Below are 6,395 nucleotides of genomic sequence, written 5' to 3'. Positions count from 1 at the left end.
TTTTCTGATGATGCCCATTCTAACTGGTGTGAGGTGATACCTCATTGTAGTTTTGATTTGCATTTGTCTAATAACTAGTGATGTTGAGCAGCTTTTCATGTGCTTCTTGGCCATCTGTATGTCTTCTTTGGAGAAATGTCTATTTAGATCTTCTGCCCATTTTTGGATTGGGTTGTTTATTTCTTTAATATTGAGCTGCATGAGCTGTTTATATATTTTGGAGATTAATCCTTTATCCGTTGATTCATTTACAAATATTTTCTCCCATTCTGAGGGTTGTCTTTTCCTCTTATTTATGGTTTCCTTTGCTGTGAAAAAGCTTTGAAGTTTCATTAGGTCCCATTTGGTTATTTTTGTTTTTATTTCCATTACTCTAGGAGGTGGATCAAAAAAGATCTTGCTGTGGACTTCCCTGGTGGCACAGTGGTTGAGAGTCCGCCTGCTGATGCAGGGGACATGGGTTCGTGCCCCAGTCCGGGAGAATCCCACATGCCGCGGAGCGGCTGGGCCCATGAGCCATGGCCGCTGAGCCTGCGCGTCTGGAGCCTGTGCTCCGCAACGGGAGAGGCTACAGCAGTGAGAGGCCCACGTATCGCACAAAATAAAAAAAGGTCTTGCTGTGATTTATGTCAAAGAGTGTTCTTCCTATGTTTTCCTCTAAGAGTTTTATAGTGTCCAGTCTTACATTTAGGCCTCGAATCCATTTTGAGTTTATTTTTGTGTATGGTGTTAGGGAGTGTTCTAATTTCATTCTTTTACATGTAGCTGTCCAGTTTTCCCAGCACCACTGATTGAAGAGACTGTCTTTTCTCCATTGTATATCTTTGCGTCCTTTGTCATAGATTAGTTGACCATAGGTGCGTGGGTTTATCGCTGGGCTTTCCCTCTTGTTCCATTGACCTATGTTTCTGTTTTTGTGCCAGTACCATATTGTTTTAATGACTGTAGCTTTGTAGTACAGTCTGAAGTCAGGGAGTCTGATTCCCCCAGCTCCGTTTTTTCCCCTCAAGACTGCTTTGGCTATTCGGGGTCTTTTGTGTCTCCTTACAAATTTTAAGATGATTTGTTCTAGTTCCATAAAAAATGCCATTGGTAATTTGATAGAGATTGCATTGAATCTGTAGATTGCTTTGGGTAGTATAGTCATTTTCACAATATTGATTCTTCCAATCCAAGAACATGGTATATCTCTCCATCTGTTGGTATCATCTTTAATTTCTTTCATTAGTGTCTTATAGTTTTCTGCATACAGGTCTTTTGTCTCCCTAGGTAGATTTATTCCTAGGTATTTTATTCTTTTTGTTGCAATGGTAAATGGGAGTGTTTCCTTAATTTCTCTTTCAGATTTTTCATCATTAGTATATAGGAATGCAAGAGATTTCTGTGCATTAATTTTGTATCCTGCAACTTTACCAAATTCATTGATTAGCTCTAGTAGTTTTCTGGTGGCATTTTTAGGATTCTCTATGTATAGTATCATGTCATCTGCAAGCAGTGACAGTTTTACTTCTTCTTTTCCTATTTGTATTCTTTTTATTTCTTTTTTTTTTTCTGTACGTGGACCTCTCACTGTTGGCGCCTTTCCCGTTGCGGAGCACAGGCTCTGGACGTGCAGGCTCAGCGGCCATGGCTCATGAGCCTAGCTGCTCTGCGGCATGTGGGATCCTCCCGACTGGGACACGAACCCGTGTCCCCTGCATCGGCAGGCGGACTCTCAACCACTGCGCCACCAGGGAAGCCCCCTTTTATTTCTTTTTCTTCTCTGGTTGCTGTGGCTAGGACTTCCAAAACTATGTTGAATAATAGTGGTGAGAGTGGACATCCTTGTCTTGTTCCTGATCTTAGAGGAAGTGCTTTCAGTTTTTCACCATTGAGAATGATGTTTGCTGTGGGTTTGTCATATATGGCCTTTATTATGTTGAGGTAGGTTCCCTCTATGCCCACTTTCTGGAGAGTTTTTATCATAAATGGGTAAAAACAGTGGTTAGATGCCACGAAGTAAATAGCAATGCCTTAACTGTATGCGTGTTGTTAGGCCTGAAGGCCTCTTCCATCCTTGTCAAGGGGAGTGCTAACCTTCTGTCCTTTCATACAACACCATCTGCCGTTTTCACCAGACATTGCACCTTCAGATTTCCATTCATTTCGGTCTTTAGTAGTTCTCTTAACAAAAAAAATTTCAGTTCCCTGGGATATTGTAAAAGACACCTGGAACAGTTCTTTGCTCAAAGAGATAAAATGTTTTGGGAAGATGGAGTTATGAAGTTGCCTGAAAAATGGCAGAAGGTAGTGGAACAAAACGGTGAATACGTTGTTCAATAAGTTCTTGGTGACAATGAAAAATGTGGGTTTCATTTTTACTTAAAAACCAAAGGAGGGCTTCCCTGGTGGCGCAGTGGTTGAGAGTCCGCCTGCCGATGCAGGGGACATGGGTTCGTGCCCCAGTTTGGGAAGATCCCACATGCCGCGGAGCGGCTGGGCGCATGAGCCATGGCCGCTGAGCCTGCGCGTCCGGAGCCTGTGCTCCGCAACAGGAGAAGCCACAACAGTGAGAGGCCCACGTACGGCAAAAAAAAAAAAAAAAAAAAACCAAAGGAAATTTTTGGCCGACCCAATATAATAGATTTTTGTGTTTATCTTGTATCCTGCAATCTTACTATACTCACTTGTTCTGGGAACTTTTTGTTTTGTTTTGTTTTGCTGTTGGTAGGTTGCTTGTAATTTTCTATGTAGAAAATCATGTCATCTCTAACTAGGGACAAATTCATTTCTTCCTTTCTCATCTACATGCCTTACATTTCCTTTGCTTGCCTTACTGCACTGATTAGCACTTCTAGTGTTATGTTGAATATGAGTGGTGAGAGTGGACATCTTTGCCTTACTTCCAGTTTGGGGGGGAGAGCATTCATTCTTTCACCACTAAGTATAGCGTTAGCTGTAGGTTTTTTGTAGATGTTTATCATCAAGCTGAGGAAGTTCTCCTCTATTCCTTGTTTTCTGAGAGTTTTGATCATGAATGGGTATTAAATTTTATGAAAGGCTTTTTCTACATCAATTGATATGATCATGTGATTTTTTTTTTCATCTTTAGCCTTTAATATGGTGGATTACATTGATTGATTTTCAAGTATTGAACCAGACTTGCATTCCTGGATGAAATCCTACTTGGTAAGGATGTAAAATTCTTTTTATACATTGTTGAATTCTATTTGCTAATATTTTATTAAAGATATTTGCATCTATATTTATGATTACTATTTGTAATTTTCATTTTTTGTACTGGCTTTGTTTGGTTTCAGTAGCAGGGTAATACTAGCTTCATAAAGTGAATGGGATATGTTCCCTTCTATTACTTTTTCTGGAAGAGATTGCATAGAATTAGTGTTAATTCTTCTTTAACTGTTTGGTAAAATTCTCAAGTGAAACTATCTGGGCCTGGAAATGAGGGAGTGTTAACTTACGGATTTAATTTCCTTATTAGCTATAGCGTTATTCAAATTATCTATTTCGTATTAGGTTGTAGTAATTTCTATTTTTCAAGGAATTGGTTCATTTTATCTAAATTGTGAAATCTATGTTTGTAAAGTTGTTTATTAATATTTCCTTATTATCCTTCAAGAGCTATAGTGATATCCCATGTTATATTCCTTATTATTGTCAAATGGGGATGGAAGTGTAGTCTCCCTATGTGGTCTCCACTAAAAATGGGGTTGGGAGGAGCAGGGGATGGGGACCTTGGCACAACCTGAGTAAGGTGGAAGTCTAGGCTCCCCACTTGGCTTTTACTAGTGTGGATGTGGCTGGGACCACAGTGTTTTCTGGGGTGTTTGGCTGGAATAGAGTGATTATTGTCTGAAAGTTTTCCTTCTTGATAGACTGCCCCTTTCCCTTTTTGTCTGCATCTATTGGTGTTTATGAATTGCTGGATTCTTCTGCTCCAAATCTGGACTATATGAGACCGAAAGAAAACTCAGGGAACTTACTCACTGTGTTCTTCCTTTGATCTTAGGGCCCTAGCCAGTCTGCCTTTTTCTCTCCTCTTTCAGAGTTTTTTCATGTTTGTTTTATATATAATGTCCAGGGTTTTCAGTTGTATTCAGGGGTGAATAAAGAAAAGTACATCTACTCTCTCTTCCTGGAAGCAGAAATATTATAGGCCATATATGTGTATTTTTAATTGAGGTAAAATTTGTCACTTGAAAGTATAAAATTCAGTGATTTTTAAGTAGATTTACAAGGTTGTATTACCAACAGCACTAATTCTAGAACATTTTCATCATTCCAGAAAGGAGCACCACACTCATTAGTAATACTCCCTATTCCTCCTCTTCCCCTAGCACCTGGCAATCACTAATCTGCTTTCTGTTTCTATGAATTTGCCTGTTCCAAGCATTTCATGCAAATGAAATCATATGCATCCTTTTGTTTCTGGCTTCATCATTTAGCACGTCTTCAAGGTCCATCCATGTTGTAGCATGTATCAGAATTTTGCTCCTTTTTATGGCTGCATAATATTTCATTGTATGGATATACCACTTTTGTGTATCCATTCATCAGTTGATAGACATTTAGGTTGTTTTGACTTTTTGGCTATTATGAATAACACTGCTATGAACATTAATGCACAAGTTTTGGCATGAATATGTCTTCAGTTCTCTAGACTATATATCTGGGAGTGGAATTGCTGGGTCATATGTTAATTTTATGTTTAACTTTTTGAGGAACACCGAACTTTTCCACAGTGGCTGCACTGCATTACCTTTCTACAAGCAATGTATGAGGATTCCAATTTTTTCTGTATTATCAACAACACGTGTTTTCTATTTGTTAAATTATAACCATCTTAGCAGATGTGAAGTGGTATTGGCATTTTCCTGATGACTGGTGATATTGAGCTTTTTTTCATATCCTTCTTGGCAATTTGTGTATCTTTTTCAAATAAATGATTATCCAAATCCTTTTCCCATTTAAAAATTGTATTATTAGTGTTTTTATTGTTGACTTGTAAGAGTTCTTTGCATATTCTGGATACTAGATCCTTATCTGATAGATGGTTTGCAAATATTTTCTCACACTCTGTGGGTTGTGTTTTCCCTTTCCCTTAACATGCAAAAGTTTAAAATTTTGATGATATCGAATCTATTTTTAAGTGTTATTTCTAAGAAACTGTTGCCCAATTCAAGGTATGAAAATTTACACCTATGTGTTCTAAGAGTTTTATAGTTCTAGCTTTTTCATTTAGGTCTTTGATCTTGAGTAGACTTTTTAATATAGTATGATGTAGAGATACACATTTATTCTTTTGTATGTGGATATCCAGTTAACTAAACACAGCTTATTGAAAAGACTCTGTTGTCTTTGAGTGGTCTTGGCATCCTTGTAGAAATCAATTGAACATAGATGTATGAGTTTATTTCTAGACTCCCACTTCTACTTCATGATCTATATGTGTCTCCTTATGTCAATACCACATTGTCTTTATTACTATAGCTTTGTAGTGAGTTTTGAAATGGGAAGTATTGGTCCTTCAACTTTGTTCTTCCTTTTCAAGATTGTCTCAGCTCTCTGGGTTGCTTGCATTTCCATATGAATATTAAGACAAATTGGTAAATTTCTGCCAAAAACACCCCCAAAACAAAACAGTTGGGACTCTGATAGGAGTTGCAATGAATCTGTAGATCAATTTGGGAGTATTACCATCTTAATAATATTAAATCTTCCAATCTATAAACATGGGATGCCTTTCAATCTTTAAGACTTTCTTTAATTTCTTTTGACAATATTTTATAGTTTTAAGTGTATGTCTTGCACTTTTTTGTTAAATTCATTACTAAGTACTTTATCCTTTTTGATGCTATTGTAAATTGAATTGTTTTCTTAATTTTATTTTCAGATCATTCGTTGCTAGTGTATAGAAATACAATTGATTTTTGTTATTGGTCCTGCAACTTTTCTGAACTCATTAGCTCTAATTGTATGTATGTGTATTTCTTAGTATATAATGCTTAGTATATAATTTCTATATATAATGCCCTGTCATCTGCAAATAGAAATAGTTTTACTTCTTTATTTTCAATCTTGATTCCCCCCCCCCCCTTGTCTAATTACTCTGGGTGGAACCTCTAATACAATATTAGTAACAGTGGTGAAAGTAGGCTTTCTTGATCTTAGAGGGAAAACTTTCAGTCTTTCACTACTAAGCATGGTGTTAGCTGTGGGTTTTTAACAGATGCTCTTTTATCAGGTTGAAGAAATTTCTTTAAAGGCAATAGCTCTAATGCACCATTCTGCAAAGTTATATATTTTTTCTCCTGAAATTTTGAGGCAGGGGCAAGGGAGGGCTTAAAGTTGAACAGATTCAGGATAGTAGTTTTGACAACAGAAGCATGAGGGGT

At 37.4% G+C, this 6,395-nt stretch overlaps 1 non-coding gene across 1 annotated transcript; it reads right to left on the bottom strand.

Moving 5' to 3' along the window:
- Nucleotides 1-1,972: 1,972 nt before the first annotated feature.
- On the bottom strand, nt 1,973-2,098 carry LOC113605323 (U6atac minor spliceosomal RNA). Its single transcript, XR_003427159.1, has one exon. It is a non-coding gene; the product is annotated as a U6atac minor spliceosomal RNA (small nuclear RNA).
- Nucleotides 2,099-6,395: the final 4,297 nt, after the last annotated feature.

This window comes from Aethalodelphis obliquidens, unplaced genomic scaffold (assembly GCF_003676395.1).
Source record: "Aethalodelphis obliquidens isolate GAN/ISIS:26980383/991018 unplaced genomic scaffold, ASM367639v1 scaffold2, whole genome shotgun sequence".
Lineage (NCBI taxonomy): Eukaryota > Metazoa > Chordata > Mammalia > Artiodactyla > Delphinidae > Aethalodelphis > Aethalodelphis obliquidens.
Note: the sequence above shows the minus strand (reverse complement) of the source record. Positions and strands in the feature narration are given on the sequence as shown.